Source organism: Dasypus novemcinctus, chromosome X, assembly GCF_030445035.2.
Source record: "Dasypus novemcinctus isolate mDasNov1 chromosome X, mDasNov1.1.hap2, whole genome shotgun sequence".
NCBI lineage: Eukaryota > Metazoa > Chordata > Mammalia > Cingulata > Dasypodidae > Dasypus > Dasypus novemcinctus.
Window position 1 is genome coordinate 184,828,905 of NC_080704.1, and position 25,405 is coordinate 184,854,309.

General features: G+C 38.3%; 1 pseudogene; it reads left to right on the forward strand.

Moving 5' to 3' along the window:
• Window positions 1-24,635, forward strand: part of LOC101435911 (cullin-5-like) — a 30,791-nt pseudogene extending 6,156 nt beyond the window's left edge.
• The last annotated feature ends 770 nt before the right edge of the window (window positions 24,636-25,405 follow it).

Sequence of the window (25,405 nt, forward strand, 5' to 3'; positions counted from 1 at the left end):
TATTTTTTTAATGTAATATTTGAAAAAGAGACAAAAAATATGCAAATCAGGAGAAAAAAATAGAGTAAAATCTTTAAAGTGATGAAAGAATTGTCAACCCAGAATTCTCCAGAATTATATAGCATATACCTAAAAATTATCAAATCTTAAGTAGGAATTGAGACATTCTAAAGCTAAACAAAAAAACAAACAAAAAACACAAGAGAATTAATTGATAGCTAAAATAAGGCTATGTTAATAAAATAAATAAATATTAAAGGAAGATTTTCAGATGGAAGGAGTATGATACCAGGTAGAAACTAGGCTCAACACAAAGAAAAGTAGAACACTGGAAATGGAATAAACAAAGTAAAATAAAACTCATATTTTCATCTCATTTATAATTGTTCTAAAAGCTAACTCTTTAAAGCAAAATTAGTAGCAAAATATTAATGGAAATAGTGCTAAAGAATGGGAGAGAGGAATTTGATTTATACTGTTGTGTGATTCTTATATTACACATGAAATCTTATAACATTACTGAAGAAAAATTCTAACTATTTAAATGTGCACATTACAATTCTAGGGTAACAATTACAATTTTTTGAGAGTTTTAAAGTAAGTCAATAGTGTGCATAATATAGAGTCATAAAACTACTGAGTCAGAAAAAGAGAAAAAATAAGGAACAAAGAAAAATAGAAGAAAGCTAGAAAGACAGTGGATTTTTTGTCAAAGATTATTTTATTTGCTCTGCTGCCCACCCCCACCCCCCTTTGCTTTGCATTCACTGTCTGCCCTCTGTTCATCTTTTTTCTTTTTAGGTAGCACTGGGAACCAAACCCGGGACCTCCCATGTGGGAGGAAGGTGCTCAATCAGTCAAGCCACCTCCATGCCCTGCTTATTGTATCTCTCATGTGTTTCCTTGCTGTGTCTCTTCATTGCTTCATCTCACTGTGTCTTCTTGTTGTGTCAGCTTGCTGCACCAATCCATCACATCAGCTCACTGTCTTGCTCTTCTTCTTTATAAGACACTGGGAACTAAACCTGGGACCTACTATGTGATAGGTGGGTGTCCAGCTGCTTGAGTCAGATGTGCGTCCCAAAATGGTGGATTTTAAGAAAACAGCAATAATCACACTAGATGTGAATAATGTAAATACATATTAAAGGATAGAGGGGGAGGGGCAAGATGGTATTGGTTTAAGTGTGTTCTCACCATCTGTATCACAAAAAAATGGCTGGGTGGGGGCATGATCCTGCCTGAGTGAGGTGTTTTGGAGACCCACAGAGCAGAGGACTTTAGGGCATCAATCTGGAGAGAGCTGTACAAGGAGATAAATTGCTCAAGGTAAAACCCTGAGGTACTGAATAGATGGAACCAATGTAACTGTGTGGGCAATAGAAGTGTTTCACAAGAGTATGCAAGGATGGATATAACACATGTAAAATTATACCAAATGTATATAGGGGCTGATAGGCTAAAATGTAAATCATAATGTAAAACATAAGATAACTAAAAATTTAGAAAATTGTATAGTCTAAAATATAAACCACAATGTAAACACAAATGTTACCTTGTTTGAAAGCTATTGTCTCAATATCTGTACATCAGTTTCTGTAAATATGGTATGAATATGTTAATAGATTATTGCTATGGAAATAATATGGAAAGGAAAAGGTTTTATGTTGGATATGTGGGAATACTGTATATTGTATATATGATTTACTGTGATCTAAAACTCTTGTGAAGATAAGCTTAATAATTAGAAAAAAGAAAAGAAAATGATAGGATGTAGAATTTTTCCAAATTACTATGTATTATATATCTAACCTTTAAACTCATCGCTATATTCCATTTCACTATCAAGGGAACCTGGCAATATATTGGGCTTCACTTTTCTGGAAGTTTTGGATCACAGAGAGGTTCAACAATGGCAGCAGAGGAATACTGGTGTGGGATGTTGTAGACAGGGGACACATGGGTGGCAGGGAGTTCTACAGGCATATATCCAGGGTACATAAAAATGTTTGGATATTTTCATAGTGGAAACAATGAAAAACAACAACTGAGTGAGTGCTGATTTCCTAGCCAGGGGAGCTCTATCACAGTCCCTAAAGGAACAGCAACAATCCCCCAAGTGCAACGGCAAAGACCAAAAAAGAATGAAGGTCCAACAATGAGCCCCTGATACTAATGACTATGCCTGTGAGCCTGTGCACCTGAAATAAGAACAAGGTCTAGAGCAGCAGTGTGCCTAAGAGTTACCTCCTGAGAGCCTCCATGTTGCTCAAATGTGGCCAGTCTCAAAGCCAAACTCAGCATGTAAATGCGTTGCCTTCCCCCCAGTGTGGGACATGACTCCCAGGGATGAGCCTCCCTGGCACCAAGGGATTACTACGAAGTACCAGCTGATGGTGTAACTAGAAAATGACCTTGAATAAAAGGTTCAGCTCGGACCAGCAGAATATCTCTGTCTACATATAATAACAGGAGTTAAAGATGCTTTTTAACCTAAATCAAGGGGGAAATGGAAAGGACAAATGAGTTTACATGGCTATGAGTCTCTAAAAAAAGAGCCAGGAGGTTATCAGAGGGGTTGCTCTTATGCACACCTGAGAAGAGTCCCAGAGACACATAAAGTAGATACAGCCCCAGGTATTGGTTCTTCTGAGGGCTACAGAGACCCACAGATTTTATGGTCATGTCACATGGAGTTCACAGCCATGTCAGTTGGCCTTTCTTTGAAGTTGGTGTTTCTGTGTCATGGAGCTGGACTCAGATGTGATCTCTTTTCACAAGCCTTTCCTGTTACTTTACCAGAATTGTAGTTGGTGCTGGGATTTAATATATACCCAGGGGATATGAATCTCTGGATTGACCATATGATAGCCAGGCCCTGAGCCTCAACAGACTTCAGCTCCTACACCCTGTATTATTGGACTTACCTCACTCAGCTAACATGGACTTGAAGATTGTCAACCACCACACCATGGAGCCAAGAGTGCCTACAGCTGAAAGCAGGAGGATTGCATGCAGCATCCATGTGGAATGTAAGCTCCCTCTTGACATAGATGTGGAATGGACACAACCAATCCAAGATCCACAGGATGGAGGAATAGAATATGGATTAGAGTGGACTTACTGATATTCTATTCATGAACTATTGTGATTTGTAATCGAAGAAAATGTGGCATTGGGTGGAGAAAGTGGCCATGGTGGCTGCTGGGTGTAGGAAGTGGGAGGAAGAGATGAGATGTGGAGGCATTTTTGGGACTTGGAGTTGTCCTGGGTGGTGCTGCAGGCACAATTACCAGACATTGTAGGTCCTCCCATGGTCCACTGGATGGAACGTGGGAGAGTGTGGGCTATGATGTGGACCATTGACCATGAGGTGCAGCGATGCTCACAGATGTATTCACCAAATGCAGTGAATGTCTCAAAATGATGGAGGAGAATGTTGCTATGGGGGGAGTAGTGGGGTGAAGGGGGTGGGGGGTATATGGGGACCTCATATGTTTTGAATGTAATATTAAAAAAATGAATAAAGACAAAAACAACAAAAAAGATAAAGAAAAAAGGGAGAAGGAAAAATGGTGTGTATATGATAATACTGGTTTTGAATTAAGTTAAATTCCCATTTAAAATAAATGCCAATATTGTCACATACACAAAAAAAGATGACACTGGGAGAACAAACTGAAGAAATTTTAAGCATACTCGAAAAGATAACAGATGATGAATGGCAAAATGCAAGAAATTAAAAACACACTGGAAGCACATAACAGCAGATTTGCACAGGCAGAGAAAGAATTAGTGATGTGGAAAACAGTATATCTGAAATCAGAGAGTGGAACAGATAGATAAAAAGACAGAAACCAATACAGCAGGGACTTAGGCATTTGAACAACAACACAAAGCACGCAAACATATGCATTATAGGCATCCCAGTGTGAGAGGGGAAGGGAAAGGGAAGAGGAGGAACGTAGCAGGAAATAATTACTGAAAACTTCCCGACCCTATCAAAGGATATTGATGTACATATCCAGAATGCACAGTGTACCACAAACAGTATAAATCTCAACAGGCCTACTCCAAGGCAGACTTGTCAAACTTTCCACTGCTCAAGACAAGGAGAAAATACTGAAGGCAACAAGAGAAAAGAGAATCATCACATACAAGGGAAGCTCAATAAGATTAAGTGCTGATTTCTCATCTGAAATTATTGAGGCAAAAAAGCAGTGGTATGACATAGTTAAGGTACTAAAATAAAAGAAAACTTATAGCCAAGAATTCTCTATCCAACAAAGCTGGCATTTAAAAATGATGGTGAGTTGAAAATATTCACAGATAAACAGAAAATAAGAGTGTATGCCAATAAGAGACCTGCCTTTCAAGAAATACTAAAGAGAGTTCAGCAGGATGAAAGAAAAAAAAAACAGGAGACAAAAAGTTGGAGGAGAGTGTAAGAATAACAAAAAGACAAAAAGAAATAAAAACAATATGTGACATATACAAACCCATAGAAAATAGGGCTAAAGTAAGTAATTCCTTCGAGTAATAACACTGGCTGTTAATGAATTAAACTCCCCAGTCAAGAGACACAGATTGTCAGAATGGATAAGAAAATATGACCCATTTATATGCTGTCTACAAGAAACCCACCTTAGACCCAGGGATTCAAGAAGGCTGAAAGTGAATGGCTGGAAAACAATCTTATAAGCAAATAATAACAAGAAATGGTGGAAGACACTGTAGTAATATTGTACAAAATAGACTTTAAATATAAAACTATTGTAAGAGATAAAGAGGGGCACTATATATTAGTAAGAGAGGAAATATTTCAAGAAAGAATAATCATAAACATTTATTTACCTAACCAGGGTGCCTCAAAACACATGAAGCAAACACTGGAAAAATTAAGTGGTGAAATAGATGGCTCTACAATTATAGTGGGAGACTTTAATACACCATTATCACCATTAAACAGATCATCTTGACAGAGAATCAATAAAGAAGTAAATATTTTGAATAATACATTAGAAGATCTGGACATAATGGACACATACAAAGCAAAACACCCAAATAAAATGGGACGTACATTCTTCTTGAGCACACATGGATCATTCCTCAAGATAGACCACATGCTAGGCCACAGAAAAATTCTCAATCAACTCAGAAAGACTGAAATTTTACAAAGTAATTTCTCAGACCACAATGGAATGAAGCTGGAAATCTGTAAGGGCCAGAGAACCAGATTAGGCAAAAAGATATGGAAGGTAAACAACACACTATTAGAGAAACAGTGGGTGAAAGAGGAAATTTCAAAAGAAATTAGTAATTACCTTGAAACAAATGAAAATGGCAACACAGCTTTTCAAAAACTCATGGGATACAGTGCAAGTTGTGTGGACAGGGACAATCATAGCCATAAATTCATATATCAAAAAAAGAAAAAAGAGCTAAAAATTGAAGACCTAACTGCTCAGCAGGAGGAATTAGAAAGAGAAGAGTAAACTAACCCCAATGGAAGTAGAAGGAAGGAAATATCAAAGCTCATAGGAGAACTAAGTGAAATAGAAAATAAGAAAGCACCAGAGAAACAAAACAAAATCAAAAGCTGGTTCTTTGAGAAGATCAATAAAATTGACAAACCCTTAGCTAGACTATCAAAGAAAAAAAGAGAGAAGATGCAAATGCACAAAATAACAAATGAGGAAGCTGATATCACCACTGACCCCACAGAAATAAAAAGTATCATAAGAGGATACTTTGAAAAATTATATGCCAACAAGAAGGATAATTTAGAGGAAAATGGACAAATTCCTAGAAACACATAAGCAGCCTACATTGATGAAAGGAGAAATTGATGAACTCAACAGACCAATCTCAATTAAAGAGATAGAATCAGTCATTAAAACCTCCCAACTAAGAAGAGCCCAGGACCAGACAGCTTGTCAGGTGAATTCTACCAAACATTCCAGAAAGAATTAACAGCAATCCTATTTAAACTCTTCCAGAAAATAGAAGCAGAAGGAACATTGCCTAACAACAATACCCTAATACCAAAGGCAAACAAAAATGCCACAAGGAAAGAAATTTACAGACCCATCTCTCTAATGAACCTAGATGCAAAAATCCTCAAGAAAATACTTGCTAATCATATTCAACAGCACATCAAATGAATTATACAGCAAGATCAATTGGGTTTCATCCTGGGTATGCAAGGATGGTTCAACATAAGAAATTAATCAATGCAATACACCACATAAACAGATCAAAAGAAGTAGAAAAAACATTTAACAAAATACAGCACCCTTTCCTGATAAAAGCAGTGCAAAAGATAGGAATAGAAGTAAACTTCCTGAACATGAAAAAGGGTATATATGAAAACCCACAGCTAACATATAAAATGGTGAAATCCTAAAAATTTTCCCTCTAAGATTGGGAACAAGACAAGGATGCCCACTGTCACCGCTCCTATTTAACATTGTGTTAGAACTACTTGCTTGAGCAATGAGGCAAGAAAAAGATATAAAAGGCATCCAAATTGGAAAGGAAGAAGTCGAAATTTCACTATTTGCAGACGGCATGATCTTATACATAGAAAGCCCTGAAAAATCCACAACAAAGCTTCTAGAACTTATAAATGAGTTCAGTAAAGTCACAGGTTATAAGATCAATGTGCAAACATCAGTATCATTTCAATACACCAATAATGAGCAATCTGAGGAGAATATCAAGAAAAAAATAATGCTTACAATAGTAACTAAAAAAATAAAATACCTAGGAAAAAATTAAATAAAGATGTAAATGACATATGCAGAAAACTACACAACACTGTTAATGGAAATAAAAGAAGACTTAATCAATGGAAGAATATTCCAAGTTAATGGATAGGAAGACTAAATATAAAGGTCTACACTACCCAGACTAATCTACAGATTTAACGCAATCCCAATAAAAATCAACACAGCATTTATTACTGAATTGGAAAAACTATGAAATTTATTTGGAAGGGCAATAGGAACCTGAATATCCAAAGACACATTGAAAAGGAAAATTAAATTGGAGGAATCACACTACCTGACTTTAAAACATACAAACTACTGTGGACGAAATTGTATGATATTGGCACAAGGATAGACATACTGACCAATGGAATCAAATTGAGAATTCTGATGTAGATACTTGCATATGCAGTCATCTGATATTTGATAAGTCATCCAAGCCCATTCAACTGGGAGAGAATGGCCTCTTCAACAAATCGTGTTTGGTGAAATGAATATTCACACCCAAAAGAATAAGAGAGGAACACCATCTCACACCTTATACAAAAATCAACTCAAGATGGATCAAACATCTAAATATAAGAGCCAGGACCATAAAGACCTTGGAAGATAACAAAGGGAAGCATCTACAGGACCTTGTAATAGGAAATGGCTTCACGAACTTCACACCAAAAGTACAAGCAGTGAAAGAAAAAATAGACAAATGGGAACTCCTCAAAATTAAAAACTTTTGCAACTCAGAGGAGTTTGCAAAGAAAGTAAAAAGAGAGCCTACCCCATGGGAGAAAATATTTGGTAATCATAAGTCTGATAGGAGCCTAATACCCAGCATATATGAAGAACTCATATATTTCGAAAATAAAAAGACAACAATTCCTTTTAAAAATGGGCAAGTGATTTGAAAAGACACTTCTAGAAAGAAGAAATATAAATGGCTAAAAAGCACATGAAAGATGCAAAATATCACTAGCTATTAGGGAAAATAAACTACTGGGGATGGTGTATATTCAGAAGACCTGAATCTCTGGACTGTTCACGTGAGAGTCAGAACCTGAGCCTCAGCAGACTTGCAACTCCTACTCCCTGGTTTATTGGACTTACCCCGGCCAGCTAATAGGGAGGCGAATAAGGTCAACCATCACACCAGGGAGCCAAGAGTGCCTACAACAGCAAGCAGGAGAATTGCATCCATCATCCATGTGGAATCTAAGCCTCCTCTCAGTATAGAGGTGGAGTGGACATAACCATCCCAGGGTCCACAGGCTGGAGGAATAGAGTATGGATTAGAGTGGACTTACTGATGTTGTACTATGGAACTATTGTGATTAGAAATGGAAGAAATTGTAACATTGATGTGGAGAAAGTGGCCACAGTAGCTGCTGAGGGTAGGGGGAGGGAAGAAGAGATATGATGTGGGGGTATTTTCAGGACTTGGACTTGTCCTGGGTGGTACTGCAGGGACAGATGGCTAGACATTGTATGTCCTGCCATGGCCTACTGGGTGGACTGGGGGAGAGTGTAAACTACAATGTAAACCACTGTCCATGTGGTGCAGCAGTGTTCCAAAATGTATTCACCAAACGCAATGATTGTCCACGATGATGAAAGAAGTTGTTGATGTGGGAGGAGTGGGATGAGGGGGGTCAGGGCTATATGGGAACTTCTTGTAATTTTTAATGTAATATTTTAAAAAAGAGAGAGAGGAAAAAAACAACTACAGTGAGATACCATCTTACACCCATTAGACCGGTAGCCATTAAAAAAAGAGGACTACAAGTGTTGAAGAGGAAGTGGAGGAATGGGGACCCTCATCCATTCCTGATGGGAATTTAGAGTGGTCCAGTCATTTGTTGGACAATTTGGCGGTTCCTCAAAAAACTAATTATCAATCTTCCATATGACCCAGCAATTCCACGGATAGATATATACCCAGAAAAATTGAAGTAAAGGACACAGATATATGGACACCAATGTTTATAGCTATATTATTCACTATTGCCAAAAGTTTGAATCAACCCAAATGCCCATCAATGGATGAATGGGTAAACAAAATGTTGTATATACATACAATGGAATATTACTCAGCTGTAAGAAGGAATCCAGTACTAACACATGGGATAACATGGATGAATCTTGAGGACCTTGTGTTGAGTGAAGTAAGCCAGGCATTGAAGGACAAATACTACATGACCTCTCTGATATGAATTAAACAAATGGAGCTGACTCAGAGAGCTAGAGTCTGGAAGATAGGTTTACAGCAAATAGAAAGAGAGAAGGTTGTGAGCAAATGCCCTTATGGTTGAAATCTATGTTAAGCTGGAAGTGAGTAGTTGTAGAGTGAAGGGATATGATGGGGGTGTAGGGATATTATTGGGCTGAGCAGTGCAAGCTTAAAAGGAGGAGGATGAGTTGGATGGTCCATGGAAATGGGGGGAGGCTTGGGGTAGGGAGCAATTGAACACTAGGGATTAGCAGGTATGAGGTGGAAATTACAATGTTGCAAAAACTCTTTTGGCAATATGACAAGGAAAGGTGACTGGTTTAGGGTGTTGGATGGGGGGTAATTGGGGACAGAGCACACCTGGGGAAGTCTTCTAGTGAATGTGCGAGGGATCATTTTGTCATAGTGTGTTGTATCGGTGGGGGGAGAACCACATAATGAGTGGGAAGGAGTTGGACTCCCATACTGGGGAGGTCCGATATGTTCTCAAACAGAAGGGAGGTGTCTCTTGAGAGCATGGGTGGTTCCTAATAAGGGAGAGCAGACTAGTGTGTCAAGCCCTCAGCATTGTTGCAAGTATCTATGAATCTTGTCCTTCAAGGAATGAAGCCCATTGATCGCTGTGGGCTCCAAGGAGAGAGGCAGGGAGGAATAAAATAGATGTAAGAAGGGGAACTTAGGGGGCAATGGAAGTGTTTGCATGATCTTGCCATGACAGATACAGGCCATGTTAAATTTCATAAAAAATTATAAAGGTGTATGATCTAAAATATAAACCATAATGTAAACTACTGCCCATAATTAGTAGATACGTTTCAATATTTGTACTTCAGTTGTAACACACATACCAACCACATGTAAAAAGGTCATTAATTAGGGAAGGGGGAAAAGGGGGAGGATGTTGGGTATATGGGAGTCCCCTATAGATTCTGCATATGACTTTACCATTACCCAAAATGTTTTTGAAGACTTAATGAATAAAGTAAGTAAGACAGTGAGGAAGAAATGGGATAAATTGCCACTGTACATACAGGGCAACAGTTATTACAGTGATATAAGGCAAAACATCAAAAAAAGTTTTTAATATTTTTTATTTTTTAACACCCCATTTTTTCACTTTATTTTAGTTTCAGTTTTTTTCTAAATTATCATGTATTTTATTTTTTATGAGTAAACTGTCATGACTATCTCATTTTCCTGTTATTGAATCTGGCAATATGTTTGGCTTCATTTTTGAAGAAGTTTTGGATCACAGAAAGCTTACAACTCTGGCAAGGGAGAATCATTGGTGTGGGGTTTCAGAGATGGGAGATACATGGGAGGATGTTCACCTGGGCATATATATAAGGTACATAAATAAGTTCAAAGGTTCATGGGGCATTGCCACAGTGGGTAGAGATTCACACAACAACTGAAAGAATATTGAATTCCCATCCTGGAGAACTGTGCCACATTCTCTAATGGAACAGCAACCAGTACCCAAGTATGGGAGCAATGGAAAGTGAAGAAGGATGGTCCATTGATGGGCCCTTGATAGTGAAAATTATGCTTATAAGCCTTTTGTTCTTCAAATTGCAACTTAGCCTAGTGTTATAGGATGCCTAAGAGTTACCTACTGATAGGGTCCATGTTGCTTAAATGTGGCCACTCTCCAAGACAAAATCAGCTTATAAATGCATAATGTTCCCCCCAGTATGGGACATGACTCCTAGGGATAAGCCTCCCTGGATGCAAAGGATTACTAACAAGCAGGGTGATGCAACTGGAAAAAGACCTTGAATAAAAGGGGGAAAAGTTAAAGACAAAAGAGTTTGTGTGACTAAGAGACTTCAAAATGTGTTGGGTGGTCATCAGAGAGGTAACACTTATGCATGTCTCAGCAGGATCTCATAGACAGCCAATGTAGATGCTACCCCATATAATGGAACTCCTGAGGGCTCGAGAGACACCCAGGTCCTACAGTCATGGCAGACAGCTCTGGAGTTTGCTGCCTTGTCATTGGGGCCTACTTTGGAATTTGTACTCCCAAGATGTTCAGAGTTGGACTCAGATATGACTTCTTTAAGCATTCCTATTCTGTCCTTTTTATTGAACCTGTAGTTGGTAATGGTGTTGGTAGGTGCATGTATAAAATACTTGAATCTCTGGGCTGTCAATGTGCCAGTTGGGCCCTGAGCCTCAGTGGAGTTGCAACACCTACTCTCCAGGTCATTGGACTCACTGAGGACAACTAACAAGGAGGTGAGAATGGACAACCATCACACCAAGGAACTGAGAGAGTCTACAACTGCAATCAAGAGAGATCCATCCATCAGCCATATGGTAGGCATTTGGGTTGGTGTATACTCAGGAGACCTGAATCTCTGGACTGTCCACATGGCAGCTGGGCCCTGAACCACAGCAGACTTGCAGCTCCTACCCTCTGGTTTATTGGACTTAACCTCACCAGTTAACATGGAGATGAAGAAGGTCAACCACCACACCAGGGAGCCAAGAGTGCCTACAACTGCAAGCAGAATTGCATCCATCACCCATGTGGAATCTAAGCCCCCTCTTCATGTAGAGGGGGACTGTACATAACCACCCCAGGGTCCACAGAATGGAGGAATAGAGTATGGATTAGAGTGGACTTACTGGTGTTCTGCTGGAACTATTGTGATTAGTAAGGGAAGAAACTGTAGTAGTGATGTGGAGAGGGTGGCCACGGTGGCTGCTGATGGTTGGGATAGGGACAAAGCGATATGGTGTGGGGGCATTTTCAGGATTTGGAATTGTCCTAGGTGGTGCTGCAGGGATGGATGCTGGACGTTGTGTGTCCTGTCGTGGCCCACTGAGTGGACTGGGGGAGAGTGTGGACTACAATGTGGACCACTGCCAATGTGCTGCAGCAGTGCTCCACAATGTATTTGCTGGGTGCAGTGGATGTGCCGCCATGATGGAAGAGGTTGTTGATGTGGGAGGGGGGGAGTGGGAGAGTGGGGGGGTATATGAGGACCTCATATTTTTTTAATGTAACATTTAAAAGAAAATAAAGAAAAAAAAAGAATTGGGGCAAACAATAGACTAATAAAAAAGATTAAAAGGAGAGGAGTGAGGGGGTGGAGGGTACATGGCAACCTCATAATTTTTTAATGTAACATTTAAAAAAATAAAGAGAAAAAAAGATTAAAAGGAAAGTGGAAGTCAGATGTTCATAGAAGATTTGAAATGCTTTGACAAATTCCTCAGGATATAGAAAGCCATGCAAATATCCAGAGATGTGCCCATGCTCAAGAAAGAATGGGTAAAGGCCTTAAGCACTCTCTTCTGGCTGAACTTGAGGCACTGCAGGATCAGGAAGTGAAGGTTAAGACAAAGTCGTCAACTTTGTTGAAGATATGCCCAAACACTTACACATAGATCCTTGGCAAAGGCTGGGAAACATTGATTCCAGGCATTTAAGGAAATCTCTGTCTAACATTAACTTACTATTAAGCTAATTGAACAGAGACCTCAAAAACCACACATGAAAAAATACAGATGTTGCAGAATTAGTTCAGAAAAGACACTAAACAAATAAAAATGACAACAAAGAAGTTACAAAAAATAAAACCTAGGGAGGGGAGAGAATTTGACTTCCATAATTGATATATTATATTTTTAAATGTCCAATTTTCAACAAAAAAAATTTAAGACATGTTAATAAAGAAGAAGGATGGCCCATATACAGCAAAATAATCAATAGAAATTGTCCCTGAGGAAACCCACACATTGGTCTTACTAGACAAAGACTAAATCAACTATCTTTTTTCTTTTCTTTAAATTTAATTGTCTTTTTTTAAAGATATATACAGCACAAAAACTGTTACATTAAAAAATGTAAGAGTTTCCCATAAACACCACACCCCATCCCACTCCACTCCTTCCACATCAACAACCTCTTTCATCATTGTGGCACATTCATTGCATTTGCTGAATACATTTTGGAGCACTGCTACATTTCATGGATTATAGTTTACATTGTAGTTTACACTCTCTCCCAGTCCATTCAGTGGGTTACGGGAGGATATGTAATGCCTTGCATCTGTCCCTGCAATACCATTCAGGACAACTCCAATTACCAAAAATTCTCCACATCACACCTTTTCTTCCCTCTCCTTGCCCTCAGAAATGCCCATGGCCACTGTCTCCACATCAAGGATACAATTTCTTCCATGGCTAGTGTCACAATAGTTCTGTTACAGAAGAGGTCTAGGTCTAGCCAAGAAACCCAAGCAACACTCAAGAGATGGAGAAATGAAGTTTTATTATGTGCACAGACCCAGAGGAGAATTCAATCTCCAAATTTTGGGCCCCTTGCTGCAGTTTTCAGAGGCTTATATAGGGATTGGGGTTTCCATTGGTTGGCTTGTGATTTGCCAAGCTGACCGAGTTTCATAGGCTGGCAGGAAGCAGGCAGGAGTTTTGAACATGTTGGTTTGCAGGCAACAGCAATACAGAAGCGTATTTGCTGGTTACCTTGTGACAAGCAGACACAGGCTGAGACAATGGCTGCTAACTTAAATTAACCTGCTGACTCACACAATCAAGCTCTTACAGGTGCACACCCTGCAGCTCACAGCACACACATACACCCAATGGCTGCATTATCAGAAGGCAGCCTGTACCAGCATTACATGGTGGGATAAAAGAGAGAGACAAGGGATTACCTAAACAGTTCTATAGTACAGTACTAATAAGTCCACGCTAACTCATATTTTGTTCCTCCATCTTGTGGACCCTGGGTTGGTGATGTCCACTCCACCTCTAAATTGAGACAGGGCTTAGATCCCACATGGCTGATGGATGTGATTCTCCTGCTTGCAGTTGTAGACACTCTCAGTTCCTTGGTGTGGTGTCTGACCATCTTCACCTCCCTGTTAGGTGACCTGGGCCTGGGTAAGTCCAACAAAATGGAGAGTAGGAGTTGCAACTCTGCTGAGGCTGACAGCCCAGCTGGCACATGGCCAGTCCAGAGATTCAAGTCTCGTGAGCGTACACTAACCCCAGCTCCAACCACATGTTCAGTAAAAGTAACAGTATAGTCATGTGTAGAAAGGTCACATCTGAGTTTAACTCCATCACACAGGAACACAAACTCCAAAGTAGGGTCAACTGACATGGCACTGAATTCCAGAGCCATCTGCCATGACCATAAAGCCTGTATGTTTCTGCAGCCCTCAGGAGCACCTGTTCCTGGGGTTGCATCTACTTTGGTGGTCTCTGGGATTCTGCTGAGACATGCGTAAGTGCAACCACTCTGATGACCTCCCAACTCATACAAACTCATTTGTCCTTACCATTTCCTCCCTTTTATTCAAGGTCTTTTTCTAGTTGCATCATCAGCTGGTGATTGGTTGTAATCCCTCGGTGCCAGGGGGGCTCATCCCTGGGATTCATGTCCCATGCTGGGGGGAAGGTAATGCATTTATAAGCTGAGTTTGGCTTGGAGAGTGGCCACATTTAAGCAACAGGGAGGCTCTTAGGCGCCCTGCAGCTCTAGACCTAGTTGACATTTCAAGCACACCATAGGGATACTATTGGGTGGGGCTTTGCAGGCTTGAAGGAGGCTAGGGTTGGGAAGAAGAGTCAAATGGTCTATGGAATTGGGAGTAGGTATTGGGGGGAGCAGGTGAACATGGGAGATTGTCAGGTACATGGTTGAAGCTGTAATATTGAGAAAACCCTTTAGGAAATAAAATAAGGAAGGGTTACTGGTTACAGCATTTGATGGGGGCATCTGGGGCACAGGGTGCACCTGGGACAAGCGCCTAGGAACTTTGTGAGTGCTCATCTTATCATAGTGTGTTATACCATTGGGTGGAGACCCATAAAATGAACAGGAAGGTGTTATACCCCCATCTTGGGGAGGCTTTATGTTCTCAAACAGAGGGAAGGGTGTCTCAAGAGAGCATTGGTGGCTCCCAATTGGGGAGGGCAGTCTAGTGTGTCAAGCCCTCAGCATTGTTGCAAGTATCTATGAATCTTGTCCTTCAAGCAGTGAAGCTTGGTTGTCACTGTCATCCCCAAGGGGAGCAGGAGAGAGTAATAGAATAGATGGAAGAGGGGGTTATTGGGGCAATGGAAGTGTTCCACAAGATCGTGCAATGATAGATATAGGACATGTTAAATTTCACCCAAAATTTGTAGAAGTGTGTTCTAAAATGTACACCATAATGTAACTAAAATTTTAGAAAAGTGTACAGTCTAAAATATAACCCATAATGTAAACCAAACTGGAACCATTGTTAATACCTATGTTTCAATATCTGTACATCAGCTCTAGCAAATATATCATCCACCTATAAAAAGACTATTGCTGGGGAAGGCGGAAAAGGGCTTGATGTTGAGTATCTGGGTGTCCCCTATATTGTACATGTGACTTGACTGTGATCTAAAACTCTTTTGAAGATAAAATTTAAAAAAATTTTAAAAAGGATGTAAAATTGAGGAAGGAATGGAAGAGATTGCCTTGCCACTGTACATATAGGGCAACATTTATTCTAGTGATGAATGGCAAAATGTCAAAAACAAAGTTTTATGATATTTTTCATTTTTAATAACCCAATTTATGTTTTATCTTAGTTTTTCAAATTAGTATGTATTCTGTTTCTAAACTTTAAACCTATCATTACTATTTCATTTTCCTACCAATTGAATTTGGCAATATATTACACTTCATTTTTGAAGAAGTTTTGGATCACAGAGGGTTCAACCATGGCAGGGGAGGAGCACCAGAGTGGGGTATCATTGATGGTGACACATGTTGGGAGTTCCTCAAGGAATGTATATAGGGTATATAAAAATGTTCAGATATTAATTGGGTATTGTCATAGAAGGTAGAGTATCACACAACAACTGAGGTAGTGCTGAGTTCATAGCCAAGGGAGCTCTGTCACATTCCCCAGTGGAACAGCAACAATCTCCCAAGTGCAAAGACAAAGACCAGTGAAGAAGGACGGTACAATGATGGGCCCTTGATACTGATGACTATGAGCTTATGAGCCTGTATGATTGAAATTTAAATCAACTAAGTATATTCAAAGAACTAAAGGAAATCATGTCTAAAGAACTAAAGGAAACTATGAAAATGACATTTCCCTAAATCGAGAATATCAATAAAAATAGAAATTATATATGGAGAGAGAGAGAAAAAAAAATAGAAATTCTGGAGTTGAAAAGTACAATAAGTGAAATGAAAATGTCACTAGATGGGACTCAGCAGTAAATTTGAGTAAACAGAAGAAAATAGATCAATTGAGACTATCAAGTCTGCAGACAAAAAAAATGTAGAAAATGAACAGATTCGTATGCTTTATTAATATGTAACACTGAAATTGATTTTTTTAAAAACAATGTAAATTGTTATCTAAAGAGGGAGTGAGGGGACAGAGAAGGATCTAGACTTCTCTGAATGTACCATGTTTTGTAGACTTGTTAATTATTTTGCAGAATCATAAGAAAAATTTGAACAAGATAAATAAATAAAGAAAACGAACAGGGACTCATATACCTGGGGGAGGGTGGCGCCATCAAGTGTAGCAAATGCACATGAGAGTCTCAGAAAGAGAGAAGAGAGAAAACACCAAAAAAAAATATATGAAGAAATAATGGCTGAAAACTTTCCAAATTTGATGAAAAACAATAATATACATATCCAAGAAGCTCAATGAAATCCAGGTAGGATACAATCCAAGAGATCCACAAGTAAATACACCTTAATCCAACTGTTGAAAGACTTAAAAATCTTGAAAGTAGTAAGAAAGTAGTAAGTACAAGGAATCCTCAGTAATATTAACAGCTGATTTCTCATAAGAAACGATGGAAACAAAGAATTATCTGGCCCCAAGTGTAACAGTGCCAACGTTGAGAAACCCAGGCACAAGCTTACGTGTGTAAATTTGTACTTATTTGTGTGGCAATTACGTATTCCCTTTGTGTTTATATGTATTTCTGCCAGAATAAATTAATATGTTTGAAAAATAAAAAAAAAAAACAAAAAAAAACAAACAAAAAAAAAACCCCATGGAGGCCAGAAGGCAGTAGAATGACATATTCAAAGTGCTGGGAAAAAAGACTATAAAATTTTATACCATATCCAGAAAAACTAACCATTATAAATGAAGAATAATATAGAGAATGCATAACAATGATTTTGGTGGTAGATGAGGATTCTGGTTAATAATATAAATACAGGAATGTTCTTCTACTACAAGGTGTTAAGAATGTGGTCACAGTAAAGTCATGTAAGTGATACATGGGAACAATATAAATAGTGTAATTTATAGACTATGGTTAACAACAGTATAATGTTTTTATAGCAAAAGCAAAGAAGGTTCTATATTAATGTTAAAGATCAAAAACGAATATGGGGTTTGATTTTGTGAGATATGAATATGAATAAGCATTTTTTCTCTTCATTTTTGTGATGGTTCGGTTAATGTGTAAACTTGGCCAGGTAATTGTGCCCAGTTTTTGGTCAAGCAAGCACTGAGCTAATTGTAATATGAGGATATTTATGGACTTCACTTAACAGTGATTTCACTGCATAGATGACTGATTACATCTGCAATTAACCTGGGAGATTGCCATCCGCAGTGAGTGATGTTTTATCTAATCAGTTGAATGCCTTAAAAGGGGAAGTGATTCTATTATTTAGAGAAAATTTCCCAGCTCATCTTTGGATAGACAACTTCTCCTGGAAAGCCATCAAGGACCTTCATTGGACTTTAATCATGGCCCCTGGTTTGCAGCCTGCCTGTGGAACCTAGACTTGTGCATCCCCATAGACACTTGAGAGAATCTTAGAAATCTCATACTTTTTACAGATATCTCCTGTTGATTCTGTTTCCCAAAAGAACCCTGATTAATAAAATTTTTTTCATTAATAAAGAGACCTTGACTAAGACATTTAATTAATCTGTGTTCATCTGTGTATCTTTCTGAACACTAGAGGAGCAATTGAGTTAGTAGTTGGAATTAAGTGAGATAAAAAGTACCTGGGAAGAAGTTTTTAGGAGTAATATTTCCATAACTTGTTGAACTGGGCTTTTCTGTTCTTTCATTTATTTATTTATTTTTTATCACCCCCACCCAGTTGTCTGTTCTCTGTGTCTATTTTGCTGGGTGTTCTTCTTTGTCCGCTTCTGTTGTTGTCAGAGGCATGGGAATCTGTGCTTCTTTTTTTTTGTTGTGTCATCTTGTTGTGTCAGCTCTCCGTGTGTGCGGCACCATTCCTGGGCAGGCTGCACTTTCTTTTGCACTGGGTGGCTCTCCTTATAGGGCGCATTCCTTGCGCGTGGGGCTCCCCTATGCTGAGACACCCCTGTGTGGCACGGCACTCCTTGTGCGCATTAGCACTGCACACGGGCCAGCTCCACATGGGTCAAGGAGGCCCGGGGTTTTAACCACGGACCTCCCATGTGGTAGACAGATGCCCTAACCACTGGGCCAAGTCCACTTCCCTTCATTATTTTTGAATTTCAAATAAAATTTGAAAAAAATTAAAACAAAATACATATACCCACAAATTGGTCCACAACTATGGGCTGCAATTTTGGAATGAATAAAATATTAAATAAATGTCATAATAATCAAGAAAAAATAAAGAATAAATTAAGACTTTCCCAGATAAACAAAAAAATGAGGTCTTTGCTAGCAGAACTGCCCTACAAGAAATATTAGAGGCGGCAGACTTGGCCCAGTGGATAGGACATCCGTCTACCACATGGGAGGTCCATGGTTCAAACCCCGGGCCTCCTTGACCCGTGTGCAGCTGGCCCATGCGCAGTGCTGATGCATGCAAGGAGTGCCGTGCCACATAGGGGTGTCCCTGCATAGGGGAGCCCCACGCGCAAGGAGTGCGCCCCATAAGGAGAGCCGTCCAGCGCGAAAGTGCAGCCTGCCCAGGAATGGTGCCACAAACACGGAGAGCTGATACAAGATAACACAACAAAGAGAAACACAGATTCCTGTGCCACTTACAACAACAGAAGTGGACAAAGAAGATGCGGCAAATAGACACAGAGAACAGACAACTGGGTGGGGGAGGGGTGAAGGGGAGAGAAATAAATAAATAAATAAAAATCTTTTTAAAAAAAAGAAATATTAGAGTCCTTCAGATTGAAATGAAAAGGACAGTAGACAGTAACCTGACTCCACATGAAGAAACAAAAAGCACGGATGAGGGTACATACATAGATAAATATAAATGAAAATATATAAGTATTTTTTGCTTATAATCCTTTTTTTCTATCTGATTTAAAAGGCAACCACATAACTCAATAATTACAAATGTGTGTTGATTGCCACATAGCGTATAAATGTGTAATTTATATGACAATAAAAGCATAAAGGAGAGAAAAGGGAACAAAGCTATATAGAAGCAAAGTATTTGTATACTATCAAAAATAAATTAGCATTAATCTGAACTCTATTCTAATAAATTAAGATGTTAATTATAAGTCCCAGGCAACCAGTAAGAAAATAACTAAAAAATATAGGTAGCAAAAGATACAACCATGTCACTTACCACACTCAGCTAAGATGGAGTTGAAGAAGGACAACCACCACACCATGGAGCCTAGAGTGATTACAACTGAAAATGGGAGGATTGCATCCAGCATCCAGGTGGAATCTGACCCTCCTCTTGACATAGAGGTGCAATGGACACAACCAATCCAATGTCCACATAGAAGAGGTGGCATTGGAATGGGAAAAGTGGACATAGTGGACGAAGGGTATGGGGAAAGGCAGGAAGAGATGAGAGGTGGAGGCGTCTTTGGGACATGGAGCTGCCCTGGATGGTACTTCAGAGGCAATCACCGGACATTGTAAATCCTCACAGGGCCCACTGGATGGAATGGAGGAGAGTATGGGCTATGATGTGAACCAATGTATATGAGGTGCAGAGGTGCCCAAAGATGTACTTACAAAATCCAATGGATGTGTCATGATGATGGGAACGAGTGTTGTTGGGGGGGGAGAGGGGGGGTGGGGGGATGGGGTTGAATGGGACCTCACATATATATTTTTAATGTAATATTATTACAAAGTCAATAAAAAAAATTAAAAAAAAAAAAGATACAACCATGTCTATTTAATACAAATCAAGAATGTGGAGTGACTAATAAAGGGTATGGAGTTTCTCATAGGGGTGGTTAAAAATATTCCAAAATTAGGTAGTTATGATGACTGCACAACCATGTGGATATACTAAAAAACATTTAATTATATACTTTAAATGGGTTAATTTAATGGTATATGGAATATAACTCATTTTACAAAAACTGTACAGAAATGTAGCATGAATTTTATTTATTTATTTATTTTTAAAGATTTATTTATTTATTTAATTCCTCCCCTCCCCTGGTTGTCTGTTCTCTGTGTCTATTTGCTGCGTCTTGTTTCTTTGTCCGCTTCTGTTGTCATCAGCGGCACGGGAAGTGTGGGCAGCGCCATTCCTGGGCAGGCTGCACTTTCTTTCGCGCTGGGCGGCTCTCCTTACGGGTGCACTCCTTGCGCATGGGGCTCCCCTACGCGGGGGACACCCCTATGTGGCAGGGCACTCCTTGCGCACATCAGCACTGCACATGGGCCAGCTGCACACGGGTCAAGGAGGTCCAGGGTTTGAACCGCGGACCTCCCATGTGGTAGACGGACGCCCTAAACACTGGGCCAATTCCGTTTCCCGTGTAGCATGAATTTTAAAGAGCAGCCAAAGATTACCTACCTTTACCCATTAACTTAAATCAAATTCTAATAAAGATCACTTCTTTGTAAAAACCATCATGTGAACCTGATTGCTCATTTGTACAAAAGAAAAAAAGACTTTTTGGGAAAAAAGAGTAAAAGGTTGGAAAAAAGATGGAAAATATTGACATAAAGACAGCCAGAGTGGCTACATTAATATTAAGTCAAACTAGATTTATTAGTTTCCTGTGGTTGCTGTAACAAATGACCACAAATTTAATGGTTTAAAAGAATACAAACTTATTATATTACAGTTCTGGAGGTCAAAAGTCAAATATTGGTCTCACTGGGATAAAATCAAAGTGTCAGCAGGATTGTATTCCTTTCCAGAGGCTCTAGTGGAGATATGGCCCCCTTGCCCTTTCTAGTTTCCGTGTTCCATGGCTTGTAGTCCCCTTACCCTAACTTCAAAGCCAGCAACACCAGTCCTTATCAAACTGCCATCCCTTTGGACCGCTCTATTTTGCCTTCCACTTCTACTTAAAAGTAATCTTGTGATTACATTGGGCCCACCCAGAAAATACAGGATAATTTCCCCATCTCAATTTCAAAGGGTTAGCAAATTTAATTTCAATGGCAAATGTAATTCTCCTTTGTAATGTAACCTAACATATAAACAGGTTCTTGGAAGTAGAACTAGACACCTTTAGGGGGCCATTATTCTGCCTACCACAGAAGAATTCAGAACAAGCAATATTATCAGGTATGAAGAGGTATAAAGGAGTTTATTCTACAAGAAGACATAACAATCTTAAACATGTATGCATCCAACAACAGACCTTCAAAACATATTAAAAAAAACTGATAGAACTGAAATGAAAAATAAATCCACACTTAAAATTGAGACATCAACAATCGTTTCTTAGTATTTGGTAGAAAAAATAAACAGAAAATCAGTAAGGATATAAACAACCTATAAAAATTATCAATCAACCTAACCTAATTGACATTTATAGAACACTCTTTCTAATAACAGCAGAATAAATGTATTTCTCAAGTGCTTATGGAACATTAAACAAGATAGACCATATTTGGGGGTATTAAGCAAACTTTAACAAACTTAAAAGCATAGAAATCATACAGAGTATGTTCTAGAATAAAACCAGAAATTAGTTTTAGAAAGATCCAAATATTTAGAAATTAAACCACATACTTCTAAATACCCCAAAGGTCAAGAAGAAATCTCAAGGGATTTAAAAGAATATTTTAACTAAATTAAAATGAAGCTTACAACGTACTAATCTTTGTGAAATGAAGATAATACAGTCCTCAGTGGGTCGTTTATGGCATTAGATGACTATATTAGAAAAGAATATAAGTTTCAAATCAGCAATCTAAGCTCCCACCTTAAGACTAGAGTAAAAATAGCTAATTAAACCCAAAACAAATATAAAAGGAACGATATAATAATAAGTGATGACACTGACCAATATAAAAATAGACAAATAATTGGAAAATCAATAAACCCAAAGCTAATCCTTTAAAAGGATCAATAAAATCAGTTAATCTTTTGCAAGTTTAATTGAGAAAGAGAGAGAAGACACAAATTACTGACATCAGTAATGAAAGAGGAGACATCACCACAGATCACATAGGAAGTAAAAGTGAAGGAACAAGACAACATCTAATTTGTAAAAGAATAAAGGTTCTCTTCAACTTGAAGACAAATGGGATTCATGTGTTCTATTGCTTTGAAGCTTTTACACCAAGAATCTATTACAAAACAACAATGGTTTGATCTGTTTTAGGATGTGTGTGCAGTCTGTCTCTGAGATGACAAAGGCCCAACTAAAATTCATCAGGCTTTAAAATAAGATATTCTTAAGTTTATTAAGCAAGCACAGACATGAGTATTGAACCATCAAAATGATACTGCTTTGCTAAAAGCATATATTGTTAGAGTGGCAAAATTTCTCTACAAGATGTGATATTTTACTGAAACCTTTCTGTCAACTAGAGATTACTTTAATGGGTAAACAGGGCAGCAATAAAAAGTCAAATGTGGAAGACAGTATTGTTTGGAAGCTCATGGAATGAGTCAATCCTTTCAAAAATAAAAAACAGACTCCAAGATAGGGCAATGAAACTGGTGCATGCTGAAAGATTAGAACGAGCCTTTGATTCTCAGCTTGTTATTGGTGTAAGAGAATCCTATGTAAACGTTTGTTCTAATTCTGAGGATAAGCTTCAAATTTATAAGGACAATTTTGAGAAGGAATACTTGGATTCAACATAAATACTTCATAGAACACAGACTACCTCATATTTGCAACAAAACGGTGTGCAGAATTATATGAAATATGCAGGTGCTAAATTAAAAGAAGATAAATGAGTACTACAATATTTAGAAATACAACATGAATGTAACTCTGTTCAAGCGCTTTTAGAGTGCAGTGTAAATGCCCTGGTGACATCCTTTAAAGCGGCTATCTTAGCAGAGTGCCAGGGCATAATTAAGCAAAATGAAACTGAAAAATTATATTTAATGTTTTCATTAGTGGACATAGATTGTAATAAGATAGACAATGTTGAAAGACTTGGAAAAACATATCATTATTGTTCGCCTGACTGATATTGTAGTGTTGTGGAAGCAGAGATTCAATAATTGCTTATGGAAGGCTAGGACTCAGTAATAATTTTGGGAAGGAAAAATTTATTAATGACTGACCAGGCTCAGGAACTCTTGTTGAAAACCCCGAGCCCCAGATAAGATTTTCGAGTTCCATTTATATAGAGGAAGGGTCAAATAGTGCTTTGTTTGAGTGCTCAATAAGCTTGAGTTAACACATATTTCCCATATTCCATGTAGGCTTGAATTAACATATTTAGTTTGCATCCTTCCTGAATATTCAAAGTCTATAGAGCCTACATTGCTTAATTGGCTTTCCTGGGACTGGAGTGATTGGCATGTTTATGAAAGGTGGGGCTGCAGTTTTTATAGTCTAATACACACAACCCAGGTTATTCATGAAGAGATGCACAGGCCCCACCCATAGCCCATATCAGTAGCAGCTGCTGAAGCTATCACTACAGACTCTGAGAAATAAGTTGAGCAATTGCTTACATTATTTAATAGATTTAGTAAACTTGCAAAAGAAGTTTTTCAAGATGTTCCATGATTTTTTACTGCAAGAGATAAGGCACATAAAGCAGTTTTTAATGATGCTACCATATTTAAGCTTGAATTACCTTTGAAACAGAAAGGGGTGGGGTTAAAAAAAACAACTTGGATCAAAATTCCCTGAGCTGCTTGACAATTACTGTAACATGTTACTAATAAACACACCATTAAGCAAAAAACTAACTCTGAAGAAATTGAAACAAAGCTTAAAGAAGTGTTCTTGGTGCTTACATATGTACAAAACAAAGATGTTTTTATGGGATATCACAAGCATCATTTGACATGATGTCTTATATTAAATATCTCTTCTGATAGTGAAATTGAAGAGACTAGGGTAGAGTGTCAGAGAAATTCATATGCCAGCAGATTATGTAAAAAAAGTTTGCTAGAATGTTTCAGGGCATAAGTATCTTAAGATTTCACTTAAGATGCAAGAAAAGGAAAGCCCTCCTCCCTTCTGTCTATTTGTGGCAGCCAAGATTGAATGGAGGAACAGGAAATTCTAAAAACATGGGTTAGCAGAAAAATATCTTTGCAACTCATAAATAAACTTTTAAACAGCAGGAAAAAAAGTATCTGAAAATTTGAACCAAGCTTTTAAGGAAATGCACAAAATAATAAGGTGGCTCTACTAGCTGACTTAGTGAACATAAAAATTCTGAATGCTGGTACCTGGTCAAGAAGCTCTGAGAAAGTATTTGTCTCATTTCCCAATGAACTGGAGGCGGTGATACCTGAAATAGAAGAATTCTAAAATATGTATATATGGCATAGTTTTGAATACCATGAACAATATCAAGAACACAAATTTTGGAGGGCTTGGGCAGAAAGTTGTAACAGTTTGTGCAGGAAAAAGTTTATTCGGACTTTAATTACATAAACATTAACATCTCTGCCTTACCTTACAAAATAACTACATTTGCCAATTGCATAAGTTAGCCTGATGGCATTCCCTTTATGTTGCACACTCCCGACAGCATGCTGTTTTGTGGAGTCCATTATGAACTTTTAAAAGTGAATTTGATTTATATCCATCAGGAGAAATACAGCCAGGAAGGGGGAGGGCAGGGTTCTTGTTGCTTTTTTTTCTTTTTTTTCCTCTCTTGAAAAAATGTACTTGCATAAGGAAGGATCTTCAGATGTTCATGCTCTGGAAAATGCTGTTATCTTCTGTTTTTAAGAATGTGATTAGAACTTGAACTCGGTTTCTTTTGATCAAAAGAGAGCTGATGTAGGTGAGAAGATAGTATGAAAATGTTTGTTCAAATGCTGCTTTAGTATAAAAACTGGACTAACAGTGACCTAAAAATGTTATCAAGTATTTCCAATCTTAAAATGTTGGTTTTCTTTAAGCAAGGTACTACTGTTTTAGTTGTTTGCTATAAATGATAATGAGTTTTTATCTTATATTGCTGGAGAGTTTTGTTTGAAAAAGTGAAGCTATATTAATTGTTACTTCTGTTTAAAACAATGTACAGAATAGGTCATTATAATTGTAGAGTCAGAATAGAGAAAATGAACATA